Genomic DNA, 27,148 nt, shown 5'->3' with positions numbered 1-27,148 from the left:
AAAAATATAAGTAAGCTTACTTAGCAAGCTTAGGACACTTAATAAAAAATCCTTGTTGATGACTTGATTTTCCCATCAATACAAAGATCAAACACTAATTTCTATAATATCTCTCCTGACATCCCACATTTGCTAGTACCCTCCTTCCCTAATGCCTTTGTATTTGCTTACCTTTTGTGTATTTTGTTCTTACTCTGTATAAACTGACTTAAATATGTAGTTCATATGTCCATTCCCCAAACCCATTAGAATGTAAGTCAACTTAGAGTACAATTACATGAAATTTTGTTTTTCTATTCTCAAATGCCTAATGCAGTTCCTGGAACACAGCAAAGCCTTAATAACTTTTTATTGATTAAACATTGATAGAAAGCTGTGATTTTGCACCACCTAATCATGGAAAGATTCCTTCTTTTCTCTTGCTGATTAAACTGTATTATTTCTCATCCCTGAGTCTTTAGGATTCTTGGCTATGATGGTTATTGGATGCTTAGGGGCTGCTTCTGTTCTACCAAAGGTTTGGGGATTTTATTGTATATGTGATTTTGTTTTATTTTGTTTTGGCTACACAGTGATGGAAAATTATTCTAGATACTTTAAAATTGTAGGAAATTTATTTCTAGGTTGCCAGCATTATATTACTATGTGATTTTCCAAAGAATTCAAGTATAATTGGTAGATATATTTGGAAGCTTTGCCTACTGTGTATTGAATTATTTTTTAACTTTGTCCAAAAAATTCTTTAAGTCATGTTCAATAAATGGTAGGTACTGCTCATAGTAATGCTAGCTGAAATATATGGTATTTTCCTCTCTTCCAGTTGTGAATTGAACTATTCTTTAAAAAAATAGCAGCTATACAACTTTCCCAGAATACAACATTTAATAGGAGAATATGGAAGACAATATACATATGACTCTTGCCTTCATATTTTAAATATATTATTCTGACATACTTCATTGCATGGGTCAAAAGGGGCTATTTGCCTCCTATCTTCTCAGAAGACAATCCTAAACATATTATACATATATATATATATGTGTGTGTGTGTATACATGTATGCATGTATGTAAACATATATATGTATATTTAAAATTATACATACATAGATAGAGATAAAAATTAAAACCTTGAAGGAAGCTAGTCCTAACATTATCTTCTTTTTTATACCCCCTCCTCTTTTTTTTGGTCTATGTGTAACAGAATTGAAAATAAGCTGCTAGGGTATAATGCTTTTGCTATGCTGTCTGCTACAGCATATATTTGGCAATTTTGTTCTTTGTTTCCTCTCTGAGTATATCTCTGTGACATGTGCAATGTTTCTAATCTCCCATTTTCCGCTCTCTGGAAACCTCATTTCTAATTTCAGTAGTTGTTCATCCTCTTTGTTTTCCCATAACATATGCAAAAGACATCCAATAACCCTGCAGCTTCTCTGAGTTTCCTCACTAAATCTTCCCAAGCGCGCTTAGGGGGACAAACACAGGGCTGTACTTTACCCATTGCTATCATTCATATAGCTCTGAAGGAGGTCGAGCTAATGGTCTGATGAGAAGCTTCAAGTATTTTATGCACATATTTTATTTCTGTTATGTTTGTGGACTTGACTTAATTCTTCAAAATTCCTTCTTTATCTCCTTTGCCAAAAGCAACCGAAGCTTCCTGAATCTGTCACTCTTTCCTTCTTTTTTTTTCCTTCACCCTTTCCTCCCTTTTTCCTTTCTTCCTTCCTGCCTTCCTTCTTTTCTTACTTCCTTCATTTCTCACTTCATTATTTTTGCTTAAGTGGCAGAATGTATAGTGCACCAGCACTGAAGTTAAGAGAGCCTTACTCAAATTCAGCCTCAGACCCTTATTAACTGAATGACTCAGCAAGTTATTTCTGTTTGACTTAGTCATCTCATCTGTAAAATAGAGATAATACTAGAACCTTATAGCAGCAAGGATCCAGACATGCACAGGAAGGCCTGCTGTACAGGTTCTTAGAACTGCTTTTCTAAAAGGAAAGCACTTTCAATCAAGCATACATATCATTCACTTAGTTCAGGGGAAAAAGTCAGCACCCTGGATTTCAGAGAAAATACAGCAGACTAGAGATCAATAAACAGAGCTTCCAACTGTCTGACTATAAGCAATATATGCATCACAGAACAATAGACAGATCCAGCTGTCTGACCATACATACACAGTTACCAAAGAGAGAAGCACCAACATGTAGGTTTTCAAAGCCTGGGGTGGGGGGTGGAGTGGATCCTTGGTGACTGCCCAGAATCTCATCTTGCCAAAGGAACACTGTCAATGAGTAAACCCCAAAGGAAAACCTCACCTCAGAGTATTTACACACTTTTCAGAGCCAGAGGGCATCATAACCCTTCAGAACCAGTGACTCATCAGAAATTAACAAAAGGTGTGGGCCTTCGTGCAAAACAATTACTTCCTAATCAAAATTCCCTTAATTGGCAGGCCCATCAATGGGTGGGGAAGATCTATGATTCTCATTAATATTACACGCCTATACTCCATGGTTGTTTTGAGGATCAAATGAGAAAATATTTGTTAAGTACTTAGTCAGTGCCTAGCACATAGTGAGAGCTATCTAAATGCTAGATATTAGTATTACCACTTTTATTGCCATCTTTGCTAGGCTCCTTCAAGCTGGTCTATTTTCATCTTACTTTTTCTTGCCTTGTCTGGTCATTTTCCCTGGTTCTAATTAAATTTAATAATAATGACTTAATGAATAATAATAAGGTATATAAAATACCTTTCTAACCCATTTATGGATTCCTTCCTTCCTCTTCCAGTTTACCAAATTCATAACCTTGCCATTAGCCTCACACAGTTTTTCTTCTTTCACGTTAAGACAGTCTCATCACTTCTTGCTTTCCATTCCTCAACTCTCTTCTTCCTCCAATCCATCCCCATATACTGCTTCCATAGTGATTTTCCTTAAGTGCAGATCAGAGGTGTCATTTCCAAATCAATAAGCAAAAAGTTTTTGTTTCCTACTGGATAAAACATGAGAAAACTATTGCAGACTAACTTTCCTGAGGAAATTGGCAATATCAATCAGTGCTGCTGCTTTATTAACAGTTCAGTATTTATAAGACTCACTGGACAATATGTAGAAACTTTATATTCTATCAGTGTTTCCAAGCTACTGGAACTGAGATTCTCTTATTAATATACACTACCTGACCTCACCTTTATGGATAAGGTACCAAATTGCCTTTTGTCATATTTTTGTGCTTAGTGGAGTGATAAAGTGGCTCTGGATTGCTGGATTATTACTGGATTATTACTCTTAAGTGATACCCCAGGTGCTGCTAAGGGAAAGGGAAACACCTTTAGTCTGCATTTGACAGAAGTTATGTTCAGGGATATGCACCTAATACCCGGACACAATCATAGAAGTACATATTCAGAAATAGAACAACCCTCCAAAGTCATTAAGTCCAAGCTCCATATTTTATAGGTGAAAATGCTAACACAAAAAGAAGTTTCTGGTTTGCCCCAAGGTAGGGCTTGTTTCCTTTTTGTCTTTGTATCCTTAGTTCCTAATATAGTTCCTGGCAGATAATAGGTGCTTAATAAATCTGTGTTGACTGATTGATTCCTTTTTCACCCCCCACATCTGATACCTCCTAATTGGTCACTTTGCTTCAAATCTCTCCTCTCCCCTCCACATAATTCCCAAACAGATAATTTTAAAGTGTATTTCACTAGTGTTCAAGAAACTTCAACAACTCAATAATACATCTTGAGGAATAAAAAAAAAAAAAACAACCAACTTTCTGTAAACCTGTCATCTTCAGTTACAGAGGCATGAAATGAAGTGCTTCATAGCTTAGCTCAGTCCTTCATCACTTCTCGTTTAGACAATTGCATTGGTTAAAGCACTAAACTGGGAGTCTTGAAGCTTGAAATTCTGTGTGAAAAATCTGGCCTCATTCACTTATTAGCTATGTGACCCATGGCAAGTCACTCAAAAGTTGTTTGCCTCAGTTTCCTCATCTATAAAGTGAGAAATAATAATCCCTACCTCCCAGGGTTGATATGATGGTAAAATGTTGACAATACTTATGAAACACTTTGTAAACCTTAAAATGCTGTATAAATACCAGTTATTGTTGATGTTGCCATCCTCATTGTTCTCCCAACTTCAGATCTCTACTTACTCTAAACCATTTGCCACACAGCTGTCAAAGTAGCTTTTCCCAAGAGTAAATCTCAATCTCTCATTAGGCTATGATAAAATTCTACTGACTCTCCATTGTCTCTAGAATAAACTCCAGTTAATATTTAAATCTCTTAAAACTTGGTACCAGCTTATCAGTCTATCCTCATTTTATATTATACCCCTTTCCTGACTTTGTGATTCCATTAAACTCTTCTTTTTCTTCCTCACACATAGCAAATTATTTCCAGTCAATGTAAATGGAAAGTAAATTTGAAGATGTTTGTTTTTATATTTCAGAGACTGTATGGAGCCAATAGAGTTTCTTGAGGAGGGGAGTGAAGGCAACTGGGCGAAGGATAGATTGGAAAAAGGAGACACTTGACCAAGTTAGGACCAGTTAGGAGACTATAACAATAACCAATGTGGTAAGGGCCTGAAGTAAGTTAGTGGCCATATGTTGGGAGAGAAGGATACAGTCTTAGGAATTATGGAGGCCAAAATGGTAGGTTTGGATAGCCGTTTGGACATGTGAAGTGAGCTAAATTGAAGAACAGGTGATAATGTCTCAGTTATGAACCTAAAAATGGGCAAAAATTGATGTGCCCTTGGTAGAAATGTGGAAGTTTAATAAACACCATGGAAACATTAGACAACCTTCCTAGGTCCTAGTTTCTACTTAATGAAGGAGGCTGAAATAAAATATGTGTAAGATAACTTCCAATTATTAAAAAAAAAAATAGAAGCCAAACATCTACTTTAGTTTATACATTAGAATGGAGACCCTTTCAGGAAAAGGTTCTAAAAACATCAGATCTTGTGAGTCTACACAGTAGTCCCTATACAGCAGGCATACAACACAGTGAAATCTAATTGAAGACTTTCCAACCTGGAATTCTTGTAAATTTCTTTGATTTGGTATTTAAGTTTTCATAAAGAAAATGTATTTTCCACCAGCCTAGATGACTAATTTAATGACTGTCATTTAAACTTAGTGATTTTTAAAATTTTTATTGAAATGGTAAACAAAAACAAAAAAAAAGATAATTGCACAGAAAAATGCAAATATATTATTTGCAACTTGCTATTCCTTTTAAATGTATAATAATATTACCATATAGTACTTTTTCTTTCCTTTTTTCTTCCCTCTTAATGCTATGGAGATAGGCACCATTAGACACAAATATTTACATATATATGTATATGTAAATGTGTATGTGTATATATGTGTGTATACATATACATATACACATATACATATGTGTGATGTGTGTATATACATATATACATGCACATATGAACATACACATATATACACCTGTATACTTACATATACAAACATATACATACATATATATATATATATATATACCCACACCATTTTTTACAATCTTCAATTTATCGATCTTTCTCTGGATGTAAGCAGTGTCTTCCTTCACAACTCCTTTGTAGTTCATTTGGATGTTTCTAATAGGCAAAATTACTTAGTCATTCAAAGTTGCTCTTAAAACAAAATTATTCTTATCACATAAAGATTCTCTTGGTTCTGTTCGTTTGAAACTTCAGTATTTTGTGCAAATGTATCCATCTTTTTTTCTAATATCATCAATATTATCATTTCTTATAGCATATCAGTACTCCATCACAATCATATACTGCACAACTTTTATAGTCATTCCCAAATTGACAGTCATGCACACAATTTACGGTAATTTGCCACCACAAAGAGAACTACTATAAATACTTTAGACATATAGATTATTTTTCTTTTTTCCTAATCATCTTGGAAAGCAGACCTAGTACTTGTATTACTGGTTCAAGGAAAATAGGCATTTTAATAACTCTGCACATAATTCCAAATTGTTCTTAAAAAATTGTTGAATTACTTCATAGATCCACCATATCACTTACAATATTTGTCCCTTTCTCCTTCTATCATTTTAGCCAATATGATAAGTATATCTATCTCTAAGTTATTTTAATTTGCATTTATCTAATAAATGGCTTTTTTAAAGCATTTTATATGTCTATAAATTGTTTTCATTTCTTCACCAGAAAACTGCCTGTTTATATCCTTTGACCATTTATGAATTTAGGACAGATATGACAAAGTTCTTTATATATTTGTAATATGAGATCTTAATCTGAAAATGTTTATAATTTTCTCCAATTTTCTGCTTTTCTTATGATCTTGCCTACTTTTCCTTTATTTGTATAAAACCTTTTCAATGTAATGTAATCAAAAATATCCATTTTATGCTTCACATTGCTCTCTATCTCTTGTTCCTTCATAAATTGTTAATTTACCCATAGTGCTGATAGGTGATATATTGCATATTTAAAATTTCCTGTAATATGTCTCTTTATATCTAGAGGATGTATCTATCTGCATAAAGTGGTTTCATTTTATTTTTTATATAGTTCCTGGGCTTGTTTTGGTAGGCATGCTTTCATGTATTTTATTCTGTTAAGAGTTATTTTAAATGTGGTATATCTTACTGTCTGTTTATTTTTGCAGTTTTGTATTTGATATATAGGAATGCTAGGATTGATATGGTTTTACTTTATATCTTGCTAATTTGCAAAAATGCTTAGTTATTTCAACTAAATTTTTGATAAACTTTTGGGATTTTCCACTTATATCATCAAATCATCTTCAAAAAGAGAGAGTTCTGAGGGTGGACCCAAGATGACAGAATGAGGGCAACTACTCACTGAAACCCTTAGACAAACTCTTTCAGATACCTCTAAAAAGAGAATCTGAATGTATTTTGGAGGAGCAAAATCCAATAAGAGACATATTGTGGCAGATTCACAGCCCAGGACAGATTGGAAGGTCGACAGGAAGGATTTGTTGCAGAAGGCTGGAGGAACGCACAGCACACAACACACAGGCTGTACCAGCACTGTCCTCACCAGGACCAAGAAGGAAGCCCCAGGTATTCTGAGGCAGTGGCTACCCTGCAGAATCTTGGGCATATCAGCCTAGGTTTGGAGTTCAGCAGAATTGAGGGAGTGAGAGCTATGGAGTCCCAGGTATTTGCAGCAGCTGCTTCTGAGACTATCAACCAGTAGAATAAATGTTTGTCAGTCACTTACCTGAACTTCCAGGAGCCAAGATGGTGGAGTGATAAGTAAATGCTCTCCCCTTTCCATTGTTGACCTTGAAAGATCCATAAAATATCTCCACAGGAAAAATCCTGCAACAATGGTATCAGTCCAAGGAGCAAATAGTCTCTTAGAGTGTGAGGCTAGTAAAAAGATAAGAAGGGTCCCTCTTGCAGTGGCTGAAGGAGTCAAGTGCAGGAATGGAGCTCTCCCAAACAGCCCCACCTCAGAAAAACAGGAGGAGATCCTGACCCCCAAGGGGATGGAGCTTGCAATCACCAACACCAGAAACTCAAGCACGCCTCAGCACCCCAGGGGAATCGGGAAGACATTAGTGCAGCCGGTATCACTAACCATTGAGTTTACCTACGCTCTAGCTCAGCAGAGAAGACCTGCTGTAGGCAGACCACCCCCTCCCCCACACGTAGCACAGATAGCTCCAGAACAAATCTGGGGAAACCCACAAAGATGTCACCTGGTCTCCGCTTTCTCACACCAGGTAGCTCAGCACCAGGCAAGCTGCAGTATCTTAACTTCTAGCTGAAAGAACCAGAGGCCACAACACACCAAGTCTCAAGTTCAAGGCACAGGAATTGTGGGACAAAGGCCTTTGTGCCCCAGAAGCAGAGATCTACTATAAAAGCAGGAAAAGGGTGACCATCATGAGTAAGAAGCAAAGCAGAAAAGACCATAGAATCTTTCTATGCGGACAAGGACCAAAACATGAATACCAAAGAGGTCAGCATTGAGACTGCATTCCCATCTGAAACTTCAGAAAGGAATCATTGAACTAGTCTCTAGCAAAAAGAGCAGGCTTGAAAAAGCTCAGGAATGATTTTAAAAGCCAAATTAGAGAAAAAGAAAAAAAATTGGAAAATGATTTTTAAAATATAAAAAAAGAAATTACAGAAGAATTTAAAAGGAAAACTGGACAAATGGAAAAGGAAGTACAAAAACTAACTGGAGAAAATAACTCCTTAAAATGAACAATTGGACAGATGGAAAAGGAGATGCAAAAGTTAACTGAAGAAAACAATTTGATAAAAATTAGAATTGAGCAAGCATAATCTAATGAGTCTATGAGACGACAAGAATCTGTCAAACAGAATCTAAAGAATTAAAAGATAGAAAAAAATGCAAAATACCTAATTGGAAAAACAACTGACCTGGAAAATAGATACTGGAGAGAAGATCTAACAATTATTGGTCTACCAGAAAGCCATGAAAAAAGAGCATGGAAAATATCTTCCAAGAAATCATCAAGGAAAACTACTCAGAAGTCCTAGATCCAGAGGGCAAAATGGCCATCTAAACCTAGGAATATGGTTGCCAAATTCCAAAACTATCAAGTGAAGGAGAAAATTCCACAGGCAACAAGAAAGAAACCATTTAAATATCAAGGAGCTACAGTCAGGAGTACAAATGACCTTGCAGCTACTACTTTAAAAGATCAAAGGAATTGGAATATGATATTCTATAAGGCAAAGGAGCTGGGACTACAACCAAGGATCAATTACCCAGCAAAGTTCAGCATAATATTTCAGGAAAAGAGATGGACATTCAATGAAATAAGGGATTTCCAGATCTTCCTGACGAAAACTGAATTCAAAAGAAAAAGAAAAGAAACTTCGATCTTCAAACACAAGTCTAAAGAGAAGCATATAAAGGTAAACGGGGAAAAACTTGTTATTCAATATGAGCTAACTCATATTTAAGGGTAGATGATCATTGTTAATCTTGATAACTGTATATTTATCATGATATACAGAAAGGATATGTATATATATGTATGTATGTATGTATGTATATATATATACACATATATATATACATATATATGTAGAGGGAATGGGTATAAAGTAAATGAAGTGAGAATAAAAATATAATTTAAGAATGTGAAGGCATTATACTAGGAGATGTGAAAAGGAGGAGGCAGAAAATGATAAATTACAACACAGGAAGTGGCATAAAAACATTATAGTAGAGGGAAAGAGGGGAGGGAGATGAACATTGTTTGAGATTTACTCTCATCCGATTTGGTTCAAGGAGGGAACAACAAACTCATTTAAGTACAGAAATCTAACTAGCTCTATAGGCAGTAGGAGGCAAAGAGGAAAAGAAGAAGGAGGGGATGCTAAAAGGGAGGGAATATTGAGGGAAGCAGTGGTCAAAAATTAAAATTCTACTGTGGAGGGGAAGGGAAAAAGGAGAACTAAAAACACAAATGGGGGAAAGATGATGGAGGGAAAGACACAAACAGTAATCATAACTGTAAGTGTTAATGAGATGAACTCTCTCATAAAACAGAGACAGCAGAATGGATTAAAAACCATAATTCAACAATACATTGTTTACAAGAATCACATTTGAAACAAGGGGATACACACAGGGTAAAGGTAAAAGGTTGGAGCCGAATGTATTGTGCTTCATCTGCTGTGCTTCATCAAAAAAAAAAAAAAACGGGGGTAGCAACCCTAATCTCAGACAAAGCAAAAGCAGAAATGGATCTAATCAAAAGAGATAAGGAGGGACACTATATCCTACTAAAAGGCATCATAGACAAGGAAACAACATCATTACTAAACATTTATGCTCCAACTGGTAAAGCATCCAAATGCTTAGAGAAGAAGTTAAGGGAGTTACAAGAAGAAATGGACAGCAAAACTATGCTAGTGGAGGACCTCAACCTCCCCTTCTCTGAACTACATAAATCTAAACTCAAAATAAATAAGAAAGAAGTTAAGGAGGTGAATAAAACTCTGGGTAAGGTAGATATGATAGATCTCTGTTGACAACTGAATGAGGATAGAAAAGAATATACCTTTTTAACAATGGTACATGGCACATATACAAAAGTTGACCATGTACTAAACCATGAAAACCTCATATTCTAGTACAAAAAGTCAGAGACAATCAAAAAATCCTTCTCAGATCATAATACATAAAAAATACACATAATCAAAAGTCATGAAATGCAAACCAAAAAATTGATTGGAAACTAAATAATATAATCCTAAAGAATGAGGGGGTTGAGCAACAAATCCTAGAAATAATCCACAACTACATTCAAGGGAATGACAATAATGAGACAACCTAGCAAATTTTATGTAATGCTGCAAAAGCAGTTCTTAGGGGAAGCTTTATATCTTTGAATGACTACATGAATAAAATAGAGAAAAAGGAGATCAATACATTGGGCATGCAGCTGAAAAAGTTAGAAAAGGAACAAATAAAAAAAACCCAAGTAAATATCGAATTAGAAATATTGAAATCTAAAGAAGAGATAAATAAAATTGAATTTAAGAACATAATTGAACTAATAAATAAAACTAAGGCTTGGTTTTATGAAAAAAAACCCAATAATATTTATAATCCTTTAGTCAATTTGATTAAAAGGAGGAAATTAATAATTACAAACTATTTTGCTGAACTGAATGCCCATAAATTCGGAAATCTGAATGAGATGAATGATGATTTGAAAAAAAATATATAAATTGTTTACATTAACAGAAGAGGAATTTGAATACTTAAATAACACCATCTCAGAAAAAGAAATTGAAAAAGTCATCAATGAACTGTCTAGGAAAAAAGCTCCAGGGCTGAATGGATTTACAAGTGAATTCTATCACACATTTAAAGAACAGTTAATTCCAGTACCAAGTAGACTATATGGGAAAATTGCCAAAGAAGGAGTCCTACCAAATTCTAATTATGATACAAATATGGTTCTCATATCTAATTCAGGAAGAGAAAAAAAACAGAGAAAAAAATTGTAGACCAATTTATCTAATGAATATAGTTGCAAAAATTTTAAATAAGATTTTATTAAAAAGAGTACAGCATCTTAGCATGAAAATTATACATTTTGCTTCAATATAAGAATGCTGTTATCATTATTGATGATATCAGCAACCAAACTAACAGTAATCACATGATTATCTCAATAGATGCAGAAAAAAGCTTTTGACAAAATGCAACACCCATTCCTGTTGAAAACACAGGAGAGCATAGGAGTAAATGCAACTTTACATAAAATAAAAAGGATCATCTATCTAAAAACTTGAGCAAGTATTATAAACATTGGGGATAAGCTAGATACATTTCCCATAATATCAGTGGTGAAACTAAGTTATCCATTCTCAGCACTATTATTCAATATAGTACTAGATGTGTTAGCTGCAGCAATAAGAGAAGAAAGAGAAATTAAAGGAATTAGAATGGGCAAAGAACAAACTAAGTTATCACTCTTTGCAGATGGTATGATAATATACTTAGAGAATCCTAGAGAATGATGTTAAAAACTATTTGAAATAATAAAGAACTTTGGCAAAGTTACATGTCACAAAATAAACTCACACAAATCATCTGCATTTGAGAATATACTAAGAAAGTCTAACACCAAGAGATACAAAGAGAAATTCCATTCAGAGTTAAGATAGACATTACAAAATATCTGGTAGTCTACCCGCCAAGACAAACCAAGGAACTATATGAATATAATTACAAAACACTTTTCACGTAAATGAAGTCAGATCTAAATAGGTGGAAAAACATCAGTTGCTCATGGGTAGGTTGAGCCAATATAATAAAAATGACAATTCTACCTAAATTAATTTACTTATTCAATGCCATACCAATCAAACTATCAGATAATTATTTTCCAGAGCTAGAAAAAATAATACCAAATTCCTCTGAAGGAACAAAAGATCCAGAATATAAAGGGAGCTAATGAAAAGGAATGCTAGGGAAGGTGGCCTATCCCTAACAGATTTCAAAATATATTTTAAAGTAGCAGTTATCAAAACCAGTTGGTACTGACTAAGAAACAGAGGGGACCAGTGGAATAAGTTAGGTACTCAAGACACAGTAGTCAATGAACATAGCAATCTACTGTTTGATGAACACAAGGACCCCAGTTTCTGAGATATGAACTCACTGTTTGACAAAAATTGCTAGGAAAATTGGATAACAATGTGGTGGAAACTGGGCATAGACCAATGCATGACACTATACACAAGAATAAAGTCCAAGTGAGTACATGATCTGGGAATACAGATTGACACCATAAACAAATTAGTGAAGCAAGGAATAGTGTATTTATCAGATTTATGGATAATGGAAGAATTTTTTACTAAAAAAGAGATAAAAAACATTTTGAAGTGCAAATTGGATAATTTTGATTACATTAAATTGAAAAGTTTCTGCACAAACAAACCCAATGCAACAAAGATTAGGAGGGAAGCAAAAAGTGGGAAAGAATTTTCGCAACTAGTGTCTGTGATAATGGTCTCATTTTTAAAATACAGAGAGAACTGAGTCAACTTTACAAAATCACAAGTCGTTCTCCAATTGATAAATGGTCAAAAGATATGAAAAGGCAGTTTTCAGCAGAAGAAATTAAAGCTATCTATAGTCATATGAAAAAATACCGTAAATCATTATTGATTAGAGAGGTGCAAATCAAAACATCTCTGAGGTACCACACCACACCTATCTGACTGACTAACATAACAGAAGAGGAAGATGATAAATGGTGGAGAAGATGTGGGAGAATTGAAACACCAATTCATTGTTGGTAGAGCTGTGAGCTGATCCAGCAATTCTGGAGAGCAACTTGGAACTATGCCCAAAGGGCTACAAAAATGTGCATACCTTTTGACCCAGCAATATCACTCCTAGCACTGGATCCCAAAGAGATCATGAAAATGGGAATAGGTCCCACATATACAAAAATATTTAGAGCAGCTCTCTTTGTGGTGGCCAAAAACTGGAAATCAAAGGGATGCCCATCAATTGAGGAATAGATGAATAAACTGTGGTATATGAATGTAATGATGTACTATTGTGTTGTAAGAAATGGTGAAAAGAAGACTTAAGAGAGGCCTAGAAAGACTTATATAAACTGTTGTTCAGTGAAAGGAGCAGAACCAGGAGACCTTTTTACACAGCAACACCCACAGTGTGCGAGGAATTTTTCTGGTAGTACTAGTATTTCGTTGCAATGCAAGAACTTAAAAAATTCCCAATGGACTCGATGCAAAATGCCTTCCACTTCCAGAGAAAGAACTATGGAATTTTTAAAAATGTATTTATTGATTTTATATATTTTTAGTGTTCTACAATCACTACCATATAACTTAGATTGTTTTTCCGCTACCTACCCCACACCTCCCCCCTCCCTCTGAGAGATGGCATAGAATTCTATACAGGATCTATACATGCATTCCCATTAAATATATTTTCACTGTAGCCATGCTGTGTAGAAGAACTAAATTGAATGGGAGAAATCATGTAATAAACCAAAACGTAATACACAAAACAACATTGGTGTGCTACATTCTGAGATTAAATTCCATAGCTCTTTCTCAGGACGTGGAGGGCATTTTGCCTTAGGAGATCATTGGGATTTTTTTTAAGTTGTTGCATTGCTATGAAGTTCCAAGTCTACCAGACAAACCTCTCATATAATGTGGTCGCTGCTGTGTTCAAAATTCTCCTGGTTCTACTCCTTTCACTCAGCATCAGATCATGTAAGTCTTTCCAGTCCTCTCTTAAGTCTTTTTTTTCATTATTCCTTATAGCACAACACTATTCCATTATATTCATATACCATAATTTATTAAACCACTCCCAAATTGACAGGTATTCCCTTGATTTCCTGTTTTTGGCCACTACAAAGAGTGCTGCTATAAATATTTTTGTTCATGTGGGACCCTTCTCCATTTTTATGATCTCTTGGGGATACAGTCCTAGAAGCGATATTGTTGGGTCAAAAGGTATGTACATTTTTATAGCCCTTTGGGTATAGTTGCAAACCACTCTCTAGAATGATTGGATGATCTCACATTTCCACCAACATTGAATTAGTGTTCCAACTCTCCTACATCCTTTGCAACATTTATTATCTTTCGGTTCTGTCACATTTGTGAATCTGATAGGTGTGATGTGGTACCTCAGAGTTCTTTTGATTTGCATCTCTCTCATCAAAAGTCACTTAGAGCATTTTTTCATATGATTACAGATATCTTTAATTTCTTCCTCCGAAAATTGTCGGTTCATAGACTTTGACTATTTATCTATTGGAGAATGACTTTTATTGTTGTACATTTGACTCAGTTCTGTATATATTCTAGAAATGAGGCCTTTATCCCTGAGATTAGCTTTAAAAGTTCTTTCCCAATATACTGCATCCCTGCGAATTTTGGCTGCATTGGGTTTGGTTCTGAAAAAACTTTTCAATTTAATATAATCAAAATTGTCCACCTTGCACTTCATAATGCTTTCTGTCTCTTCTTTAATCAAAAAATTTTCCCTTCTCCATAAATGTGATAAACACACTATTCCTTGCTCCTCCAATTTGTCCATGGTATCAATCTTTATACCTAGATTGTGTACCCATTTGGACTTTATTCTTGTGTAGGGTGTCAGGCATTGGTCTATAGGTAGTTTCTGCCACACTGTTATCCAGTTTTGCCAGCAATTTTTGTCGAACAGTGAGTTTTTATCCCAGAAGCTGGGGTCCTTGGGTTTATCAAACAGAAGATTGCAATATTTATTTCCTACTGTTTCGTGAGCACCTAGCGTATTCCACTTGTTTACCCTTCTGTTTCTTAGCCAGTACCAAGTGGTTTTGATAATTGCTGTTTTATAATACAATTTTAAATCTGGCAGCGTTAGACCACCTTAGCTATCATTTCTTTTCATTAGTCCCTTTGATATTCTGAACCTTTTGTTCTTCCAGATGAATTTTGATGTTATTTTATCCAGCTCTAGAAAATAATTATCTGATGGTTATTGGAACTATGGAATTTGATCACAGAATGAAGCAAACTTTTCTTTTGTATTATGTTTTCTTTTTGCTGTTGTTGTTTTATGATTTCTCCCATTCATTTTAATTCTTCTGTGTAACATGACTAAGATGAAAATGTATTCAATGGGAATGTATGTGGAGAGCCTATTTAAATTTGTATTCTGTTTCAGGAAAGGAGAAGAAAAAAATCTAAGTTATATGGAAGTGATTGTAGAACACTGAAAATGAAGAAAATAATTTAATTAACAATAGAGATAGTTCTATTACCTCATTCCCTATTCTGATTCCTTCTAGTTCTTTTTGTTTTCTTATTTCTAGTGCTAGGATTTCCAATAAAATATTGAATAATTTTTGTGACAGTGAAAATTATTTTTTCACATCTGACCTATCTTGAAAAGTGTGTTGCTTATCTCTGTTATAACCAATGTTTGCTGATCATTTTAGCTGCCCTTGTTTATAATATCTTTTTGATTCTGTTTAATTGTGCATAATCTCTTACAAATACTCCATGTTTCTCTAACTGTTTCATTTTTTGTTGTTTCTCAATGCACAATAATAGGACTTTACTTTTGTATACAACAATTGGTTCAAACATTTTCCTATAAATGGACTCCTACTTCTTTTTTTTCTGTTCTGGTATTGAGTAGTTCAAACTTTTGTTAATTCTTTGATTTTGTCAGGTTCTCTCAATATGTGTCAGGCTCTCTATCTCCCTCTGTTGTTCTTTCTCTGTCTCATCTCCTCCACCTCCCCACACCACAACCATGGGAGTCTCATTCAGCTATATTTTAAAATCCTGAAGGTCAGGGATTTTTTTCACTGGCCTTTCTATCCCTAGTACTTTGTGCAGTGTAAATGCAGAATAATTGCTTATTAACTAATCAAAAAAAGCCTGATGACTAACCCTTATGAGAAGGCAGACTGATGAGTATTAATAAGACTTAATCTTTAACTCACAGCATCTGGCTACATATTGAATTCTGCTGCCAGCTACTGCTTTTCAGCTCTTCATGGCCACTTGTTAGCTGTTCTAACTCCTCTCTACTAAGATAAAATATCTAAAAAAAACCTTTCCCTAAAAAGAGGTTAACAGTACTTTAGTTGCTGCCATCACCACTAGCTTTGGCACTGTTTTAACCAGTGAAGTGTCTCTCTTCCAAACAAATACAAAATATTTAATTGAGTCACATGTATTGAAGTAAGCACTCTGCTCTTACCTAAGAAAATTAGAGCTCAGAAGGTGAGGATATTTTACTGGGTATCTGTAATAGTAATTTATACGGAAAGATCTTTCTCATTCATTAATAAGTCCACATGATCTGCTTGAATCACCTGGAAACCTTAGTCACATGTGGTGGGAGGAGCTTGCTGAACAGGCAGAGCAAGAAGGGTGGAGCAGAACTGGAAGGAAGTGAGTGAGCATTGTCAAATCAGAGGAGAGAGGATGCTGGCAGGAGGTAAAGTTAAGACCCATGAGTATTTGCTTGTGAGAAGGCCCTGGTTGAGGGGGGAGGCTTGCCTCCTGTGGTGATCATGTTTACTAACTAATTGGTCCCCATGACAAATTTAAGTTTCTGGTTCTGAGATTTAGCTCTATGGTATCTGAATAAATATATTTCTTCTGCCCTCTATATAGAGTCTTTTATACTATGCAATTGAGAACTACACCAACATATTCATAGTCATCACCAGTACTGTGAATATTGCCTTGGTGATGCAGTATCTCAGAAGACAGATGTCAATTCAGACTGCTAGGTTGTACAGTGGATAGGGTCACTAGAAATGGAGATGGGAAGACGAGTTTAAATCTAGCTTCAGATACACACTAGCTGTGTGGCCATGGGCATGTCTCTGAATGTCTCTGCCTCAGTTTCCTCATCTTTGGAAAGAGAAAATAGTAGCACCTATATCCCAAATTTGTGCTGAGGATAAAATGAGACATTTGAGAAGTATGTCATAATCTTTAAAGTGATATATAAATATCAAGTATTATCATTACTACTACTATTATTATTAACATGTGGTTGCTTAGCTTTTGTTAAATTATCAGGAGAAAGACAAAGATGGGCATAAGAGTACTTTAAGTTGCTATAACTTCAATAGATATTTACATGATTTGCATGACTCTTCCCCTTTCATTTGCTGGTTCAAATTCAGCAGTGTGTCAGAATGATGAGAAAGCAGAAGAGATAGAAAAATAATTTTAAAAGGCTTAAAAAAGAAGAAAGTCTTCAGAAACCTGAATAATTTCCTGTGGAATTAGCAATTATAGAAAACCAATTTCCTCTTTTCGTAGACTTATATGAAATTAACCACCTTAATAATAAAGATGTATATATTTTTAATGAGTAGCCATTGAACACAAGTGAAATTGAAGAAAAACTGGCAATTTTCTACTCAAATGTGTAGAACAGAAATCTCAAGCTCAGAATACCAGTGGATAAGGATGAAAGCTCAGTTGTTCTTTGAAGTTCCTACTTAGAACAATCCCTTGGCATTTGCTCTACTAACATATGTGCTTCCCTTTGCTTTGAAAGGGGAAGATGGAACATCTTATCCAGCTATGTTAGAATTCAGTGCAATTTATTCTTGACTGTAAATTATTAATTTTATATTATCAAATTCACAATAACTTGGGATTCAAAGTCATTAACGCAACATAGCATGGTAGAATGAATTGGAAAGATCAAGATTTTGAAGTTTAAGGCTCCATGTATTTTGTTTTGAATGTAGTTACATTTTATCTAAGGTACTTTTGGAAATAAAATGGGTCTGGAATTTCATGAGAATTTTTTATAGTTTTCTCTTTATCCCTATTCTCAGTTTAGGGAAAGCAATGGTGGTAGAAAGCTATATGTAGAGGTTATTTGAGGGTTTCAGTTCTTTAATTACCTCATCTGATGGAACTTGTGAGATTATTATATTGCCTACAATAGCAAAACCTAAAAGTAACAAGAAGAGAAAGAACTGGATATGGTCCAGGCACTAGGTGAAACACTTTATAATTATCTCATTTGATCCTCACAATAACCCGGGGAGGTTTGTGTAATTATTACTCCCATTTTATAGATGATCATTCTGGGCAGGTCTTTTAAATTCTATTCACATAAGTTTTTCCATGTGTAAAATCTATAGATTTTGCTAGGTGTTTTGTATATGAGTATGATTAGTGATTCTTTTAAAAAGTGCACAAGTAAGCAACCACCTACTTCACATAAATTGAGAGGCAAAAGGAACTACTCCTGCCAGTGAAAGATATCTGCATCTAACTATCATAGAGCCTGAATTCTCATAATTAAAAACATTCCATGTTGAAGAGGTAGCTTTTTGGACATTAAAATTCATTTTTAAAACAGAAATTCATTAGACAGCAATATGAAAATTTTCCCAGACTTGGTTGGTTTGGTTGTTTGATTGTTCTCCTTTCTTCTCAGAGTACCAAATTGATATCACTATGTTAGAGTCAAGTTACAATGTGTCCAACTGTGACTGAGCTCAAAATGCTCTACCACAGGTTGGACACAAATAGTCCATGTGAATATTTGGGGTGAATTCTCTAAATTTGTACATCTCAAGTTTCTTTTGAGTTACTTCAATTCTACTTTGCTTACAGAGCATAGCACCTTCTACACATTTTCTACTTAAATGAGTAGAACAGAAACCTCCAGCTTAGAGTGCCTTATGGATCAGAATGAAAGCTCAAATATTCTTTGAAGCTCCTACTTAGAACAATCCCTTGGTATTTGTTCTAATAATATACGTGCTTTCCTTAGCTCTGAGGGTATGCAGTGTTGGGTGGTCCTATCTCAGTGTCTCTCATATCACACAATTCCAAAGTTCTTAAGAGAGACCTTGAGAATGTCCTTGTGTCACTTCTTCTGACCAACATGTGAGCATTTGCTCTATATAAGTTGTCCATAGAATGGTCTATTTTGCAAGAGAAAGTTTGGCATTTGACCAATGTAGCCAATCATAGTTGCATTTTCTGCAGTATGGTTTGAATGCTTAGCAGTTTAGTTAGAGAAAGGACCTCAGTGACTGTTATTTTATCCTGCCAGGTGATCTTCAGAATCTCCTGAAAATAGCTTAAATGGAAGCAATTAAGTTTCCTGGCATGGCAATGGTATACTGTCTAGGTTTCAGTGGCATACAATGAAGTAAGCACAATGGTTGTATACACCTTCAGTTTGGTTGTCAGTCTAATATCTCTTCTCTCCCACACTTTCCTTTGTAACATCACAAGCACTGAGCTAGTTCTGACAGTGCATATGTCAACCTTATTATCAGTGTGCAAATCTCTAGAAAGTATACTGCCAATGTAAGCAAATCTATCCACAGCATTCAAAACTTTCCCATTTGCTAATATGACAAAAAAAGGAAATGATAAATCTTGGAGAGGATGTGGGAAAATTGGGACACTAATGCACTACTGGTGCAGTTGTTAATTGATCCAGCCATTCTGAAGAGAAATTTGAAACTGTAACCAAAGCACAATCAAACCGTGCATAACCTTTGATGCAGTAATACCGATGGTAGGTCTGTGTCTCAAAGAGATCATTAAAAGGGGGAAAGGATATACATGTGCAAAATATTCATAACAGCCCTATTTGTAGTGGTAAAACATTGAAAACTGAGGGGATGTCCATCAGCTGGGGAATGGCAGACCAAACTATGGCACATGAAGGTAATGGGATACTATTGTGTGATAAGAAATGATGAACAGACAGATTTCAGGGAAAAAAATCTTGAACTGACTTGCATGATCTGATGCAAAGTGAAATGACAAGAACCAAGAAAACACAGTATACAGTATCAGTAACATTATGTGATGATCTTATATGAATGACTCAGCTCTGCTCAGCAATACAACGATCCAAGACAAGTACAGAGGACTCACAAAGGAAAATATGATCCACATCCAGATAAAGAAGTAAATGACTCTGAATGCAAATTAAAGCATTTTTTAAATTTATTTCAATTTTTTCTGTTTTTTTTCTTTTTGATCTGTTTCTTCTTTCACAACTATGACTAATATGGAACTATGTTCTATATGATATCATGTGTATAACCCATATCAAATTATCTACCATTTTTGGAAAAGGGGAGGAGAAGGGGGAGGGAAAAATTTTGGAACTCAAAATCTTGTAAAAGTGAATGTTAAAACACTTATACTGGCAAGTAATTTTGTGGAAAAAATAAAGTAGTATTAAACATAAAAGTTCTTGACACATTTTGTCTCATTTAAAGAATAATAAAGTTATCTGAAACAGTAATTTGGGAGAACTCATGTATTATTTGTCTTTTCTCCATGATTTCGGATCCAAACCCCCCCTTCTTTTCTTTTCAAAATATTTTTCTCTCCCTAAATCTCTCCTTTATTTGACATTTTCCAATCCTTTGAGAAGAGAAGAAACCTGTTATGCATAAGAAATCATGCAAAGCATATTTCTACATTAGTCATGTTGCAAAAACAAAAGGTAAGGAAAAAAAAGATGGTAAAAAATATGATTTAATCTCCATTCAGAGTTCATTAGTTCTCTCTCTGGAGGGGAATAACATTTTTTTTTCATTGGCCCATTGGAATTCTCATGGATTATTGTACTGATCAGAGCAAAGTTTTTCAATATTAATTATGCTTATAACATTTCTGTTTCTGTGTAAACTCTTAGTTCTGCTCACTTCACTTTAGATATTCTCATAATTTTTCCATGCCATGATATTGTTAACTCATTTCTTTTATAATACACCCATATCCCCCCAAAAGTAGATGGGCACCATACCCTACACTCATGATATTCATTCTTAAGCTCATAGTCCAAAACTGCATGACCTAATAATTTTCCCCTCCGTTTTATCTTCACAAGGTAAAATTGTGTCACCTCTGGCTGGACATACCAACTCTTCTTGAGATGGCTATATGGCAACTTTCTGAGTCCAGATGCTATTCATGATTTTACTAACAGTAGTCTTCTCCATATGCTGATGCTTTCTCTCTCTCTCTCTCTCTCTCTCTCTCTCTCTCTCTCTCTCTCTCTCTCTCTCTCTCTCTCTCCACAATTTGTTTTTCCTGCCTACACTGACATTTCCATCTTACAATCACCCTGCTTTTTAGTCTTTGATATTTATACCCTGCTTGGAAAACTCTCCTATATTTTTTAGCTTTGTATTATGAGAATTTCTATTGTGACTATTCCAAAAACTGTAATGTAACACCATATTATGGGCTTTTACAAAGCTTTCTTGGAAATGTAGTATAGTGAATATCCCTAAATTAAAAATTCTATCAACTTAAGCAAGTATGAGCAATATGTTTGCATAAATAATCTTCTATACTTGGTAGGATAATAACTTATAAAATCAGAAAAAAATCTAATTTTTATTACAGTTATGAATTTTATTCTCCTTAGGTTGTGTAGTATCCTTAAGGGCAAGGCATATAATTTTTTGTATACCTAATACTTTGATGGCTACTTATAAATCCTTAATAAATATATGTTAAATGAATGAATGAACAAATAACTGACAAATGGGTATATTATTGAGAACACACACATACACATATGTGGATCCCCAAGGCAAGTTCTTCAAGGTACCCAAAGAAGACATTTTATTTTTATTGATATGTTCTAGATGACATAATCAGTTTAAAGAAAAAAGTAACAATAGATTTCCCCACAAATCTGGGTTACATTCTAAGGAACACAAACAGCATCGTTGAGGTAAATAGATACACAGGCAAAACAACAGAAGTGGCAAACAATGAGAAATCTATGGTCAGCATACATACATGGATGACACATCTATAAGGAATTTATGTGTTTATGCCACATGCACACATAGAACATGTATGCATGCAAAGAACATGTATGTTCATTTTGTTATGAAATGTCATATATGTGGAGTCACCAATATCTCTTAGGGTACAGAACCACCAGCATTTCAGGAAATATCATTTTGTTTCTCCTCTTTGTTTCAAATGGTATCATTTTCTTTTAGGTGGTGTTTCTCTGGTTTTGTGGTCGCTCTAGGTATTACTCCATTAAAAATATAATTATTAAGCTTTTCTCTGGTGCCAGCTTCTGGATCTCTAAATGCATTTCGTAAAGTATATGTACTATATCCTTTTGATCATGTCAACTACCATATTCCAGAACAAAGTGACTCCTCCTTAATAAGAAAATATTTATAGCTCTTTAGTCATAGCCAATATGCTATGTCCCCTGTACCCAATCAAGGATACTACTTGAACAAAAAATCCTTAGTGTCCCAGATGAACATTACTTCTTTTCTTTAAGCTTTGTTCTTAAGGTAGAATTACACTCCTTTTCCTGACACTGTTACCAAGGACAGTTAGAAATTCCCAATATCTCTTCTGGTTAAAAATGCAATATTTTTTGACCCAAAAATTAAAAAAAGAAGGAAGCAAGACCACCTACTTGCCCTTTATTCCTTCATTCTTTTATTTATATGTTGTTAACAAAACAGTCCTAGCTTTGCATTATTAAGCATGGGTAAGAAAAAGAATCAAACAGAATAAGTCTGGGAAGAAAGAAAGATAGATAGATAGACAGATAGGTAGGTAGGTTGGTGGGTAGACCTATACACACACACACACACATACACATATGTTTGGGAAGGGAAACATTAAACAAGAGGAAGAGAGGAAGAAAATGGGAGAAAAGAAAGGAACTGAAGCTATTTTGTCCTGAGTTGTTATTGATGAAACTGCACTAGAATTTTATGTTCACTGTTCTTTTCTCAAAATAGTCATTAAACATAATCTTAATAACATATTCCAGAATTTTCTAGAATTTAAAGTAAAATATACTGCCATTTAGTTTTACGAATTTGTTCTCTTTCTCTTTTTAAAAATCTATATAGCATTTATTCTTCTCTGACCAAATCATCAGAATTTTAGAGATGGAAGAGGCCTTACAGGACAATGCGTTCAAATACCTTCCACAGATTTTACTAATGAAGAAGTGTCTGAAGCAAGTCTTACGAAAAGACCGTGTAATTCCAATACAGTTAACATTACAATCCTGTGCTGCATTTCTAGTACTATGGTACCATTCCTATCCTCCATGATATTTCAAAAATGGCTCATCAATTACATTCCCAAATTGTTTTGGTCCCTGGGGAGGTCATTGATTTTGTCTGATGACATGAACTTCTCAAGGGTAACTACATGTATTCTTCTTATTTCCTTTTTTAACTTTAATTTGAATTCCATATTACCCACTTTTGTTCTGTCCTTTCCAGAAAAAAAAAGAGGTAACAAATGCAATGAGAGACTTGCAATTCTGCTTTTTCTCTATTGCTTGTTATCATCATTTCATTTCTTTTATGCAAGCATTCCTAATCCTTCTGCCATCCTTCTCATTTTCTATAATCTTTAAATGCTACATTTTTTATACTCTTAGGACTTGCTAAGAGACTTAATTCATTTTGATCGTTGGTATTCCAAGTGTAATTCTTACAGGGTCAGATGAGGCCTCTTTTACTCTCTAACACTTGACTTTGCTTCCAATTCTATCCATTTTACAAAAATCTGAGTTATTCTGTGAGCTTTCTTCAACCCCAAATATCTAGTGACTTCAAATCTGAGATCACCTTGTACCTACTCTTTATATATCTATACATAGTTGATTATTTATATGTTGTATCTTTGGGGGAAAAATGGCATGACCTTAAAGGCAAGGGATCCTTTTGCCTTTTTTTTGTATTCTTAGCTCTTATAATACTGCCAGAAGCATAATAAATGCTGAATAAAGATTTTTTTAACTGTCTGATTATTCATTCATATTCATCTGACCAGGAAAATCTTCAGTTTTGTCACCAGATTATTTTGTATCTTCAGAAATTTATTCTGTTTACCTTCCTATTCCTTTCAAACTGTCTTTTTTTATGAAATATTTCATGATATTCTCCCTGTTCTTTCTTCAAATATTTTGGAATCTGCTCACCAAAAATATATGATGCATGGCAGAATATGCCTAATTTTTGTCTCCTCTATTGCAAATTCAATGATAAAGGTGTTGTATGCTTCAAAAATTCCCATAAATGCTACCTATTTCTTTTTTGTCACTGAAAATCAGACTGAGTATGGTAGTTCTGCTCAGTTTTACTACTTTTTGAAGTTCAAAATTTTCAATAAGTTAATCCATCTGCTTCAGCAACTAGGTGGCAGAGTGGGTGGTATGGGCCTACAATCAGGAAGACCTGAGGTTATATTTGACTTTAGATCCTTACTAGCTTTGTGATTCTGGGAAAGTCATCTGACTCTGTTCATCTCTATTTCCTCCTCTGTAAAATGAGCTGAAGAAGAAAATAGCAAACCACTCCAGTATCTTTGCAAGTGAACTCCAAATGGGGTTGTGAAGAGGTAAAAACAACTGAAATGATTGAACAACAATAATCATCCATCAAATTATCAGCTGCTCTGATTTGGACAGAATGTGTTACAACATATACACAAAAAATTGAACTCACACAGCAATATTACTATATAATACTTGTGTATGGCATATGATACATTTGACAAATTCCTTATATATTTTCTTTCCATCTAGGTGGACCATAATATACTTTAATACCAATAATATTTCTGTTTCTCCCTTAATTATTCATTCATTTACAAATTTTTAATTTTAGTTAATTAATTAATTGATTGATTAATTAATTAATATATTTATTCACTCATGTTTTGCATCACTGTAAAGGGAAATTTTCATAGTAATTCAGACTGTCCGAAATAAAATGTGCTTCCTCAATTGGTAGTGTGTTCTTCTTCACAAGGGGTCCTCAGGAAGAACCATTTGTAAGAAGGTATTACGGAGGTATTATAGAGTTCAATCAAATGACCTCTAAAACACATTTTTTATTAATACAAAGTTTTAGAATATTAGAAATTAAAATTTCTCAAAATTATCTTATGATATTGAAAAACATTAATTACTTTTAAACCTGAGGAACCTCCTTGGATTTTGCATTTTCTACAAATACATTTTCTTTTACTTTGTATCTGCATTTTCCTCTATACCAGATAATCTTAACATTTTATGAGGATTGAACCCCTTTTGTAGACTAGTGAAACCTATACACCCCTTCTCAGAATAACAATTTAATGACTAAAATAAAATGCATTGGCTCACAAATGATACCAATTATAGTGACACACACATGCATGTAATGCAAAGTCACATGTCCCCTGGAACAATCTATTCACAGATACTTTGGGTATCATTGGTCCCCAAATTAAGAATATGTCTTCTAGAATGTTCTCTTTCCCATAAATACAAGATGAATATATTTTGAGATTGTTATAATTTATTTGAAAGGATAAACCTCCTCATTTAATCATTTTCAATTGTTTATTCTATGTTCTCTGTTGTTCAGTGATATGTACCTAAGAAGTAGTGGAAAAGATACCTTCCGAATTATGTTTAATATTTTCTGGACACTTTAGGGTTCCTTTCAGATTTTTTTGGATGAGAACACTAAGTGGAAACAGAAATCTGCTTTGACATTTAGCTTCTTCATTTTCTTTTAGTGACAAATGGTGCTTCCATCTTCAAAGATTATATGTCCAAGCTAATGGACTCAAACATAACAATTACTGCACTGGAAAATCAGCAACAAGAAGATTCACTTAACTAGAATGTGACTGTTGCTTGAGTTCGGTATTACAAAGTACCTAAAATTTTTAATTTTGTGGTATCTTAATTATTGAGCAATTTAGTAAACATGATTAAGAAAAGTAATTCTTTAGGTAACATTTCTGTGCCTCAAAAAGAATTCTACTCTTATCCCAGAACCTTAAAACTTTGGAACCAAAGAGAGAACTGAAAAGAGTGGACTATGGAAGAAGATGATACCATTCTGTGACCTAGTAAGGAAAATTATATTATCAGAGCTGGCAGCATAGATTTTGGTGAGATGTACTTTGTATTTCTTTTTTGTCAGGTAATCAATCAAAAACTGTGTATTATATATTCATGGAATGACATTTCTCAGAAATGAAGTAATTTTCTCCCTGCTCTGCATGTTCCCAGGAAAGATAACTACAGAACTTAGTCCTAAAAGTGGTAATTCAAATTAGGTATGATTTGTATTGAGCAGTTAAATCCTAGATCCTTGCAAAAGAGGGGCTTAAAAAATGTTTGTTGAACTGAATATTCAAGTACCTCTGAATTCAAATGTTACTCTTGCTTTGGAAATAAGTGTAAAAAAATGACTATTGTGACATTGAAAATAGTCTACACCTTGCTACACTAAGTCTTGTAAAAGCTATTTAAATCAGTGCTCATGTCACTGACCGGGCATAAATTATGAATTCTACCTAGGCACACAGCAAGTGATGATCTGGAGACACCCAAAAGTGTTTAACATTGAGATGACCTAATAATAGTGCCATTTCCATTTAATGATAAATCTGGGATTAATTCTAAAGTGTTTCATTCACATAAGAGTTATTCCTCCAGAGCAATTTATCTACCTCTGGAGAGATCACAAATGAGATGAAATGATCTAGAAATTATCCACCTTGCGGAAGGTAAAGTGAGTCCCCAAGTCTTTGTGGAATCATGTGCCCTTAAGTTTTGTTATATGTATATAAAAATGGGCTATGCATTTGTCATAGTAAAAACTGGAAATTACATTGCTAAACTCCTAGCTTTTGATCTAGAGAAAAGTTCTACAATTTATTCATAGATAAGAATTTTATGTTGACTATGACAGACAAGTTGTGTTCATTCATCCAGCGAGAGGAAATTTATCTTAGTTGTAACTCAATAAATCCAAAAGCTTTTTTAGGCCTGCAAAAATTGCCAAATTCCTAAACTTCCTGACAGGCTTTCTTTAATGAGGTACAATTAATAGAGGATGTTGAATGAATCAGTCGCATATTAGAGTATTTTAGGAAGAATGACTAGAAGAGGAAATTGAAGAAGAGAGAGATGGTAAAAATATTGGAAAGTGAAAAAGAGTGAGTACTTGCAGAGAAATCAGCAAGTAGGAAGAAAATGAGCCAAGGATGGGAGTTTAAGGAAGAA

Source organism: Notamacropus eugenii, chromosome 4 (genome assembly GCF_028372415.1).
Source record: "Notamacropus eugenii isolate mMacEug1 chromosome 4, mMacEug1.pri_v2, whole genome shotgun sequence".
NCBI lineage: Eukaryota > Metazoa > Chordata > Mammalia > Diprotodontia > Macropodidae > Notamacropus > Notamacropus eugenii.
This window is presented reverse-complemented; position numbering follows the sequence as displayed.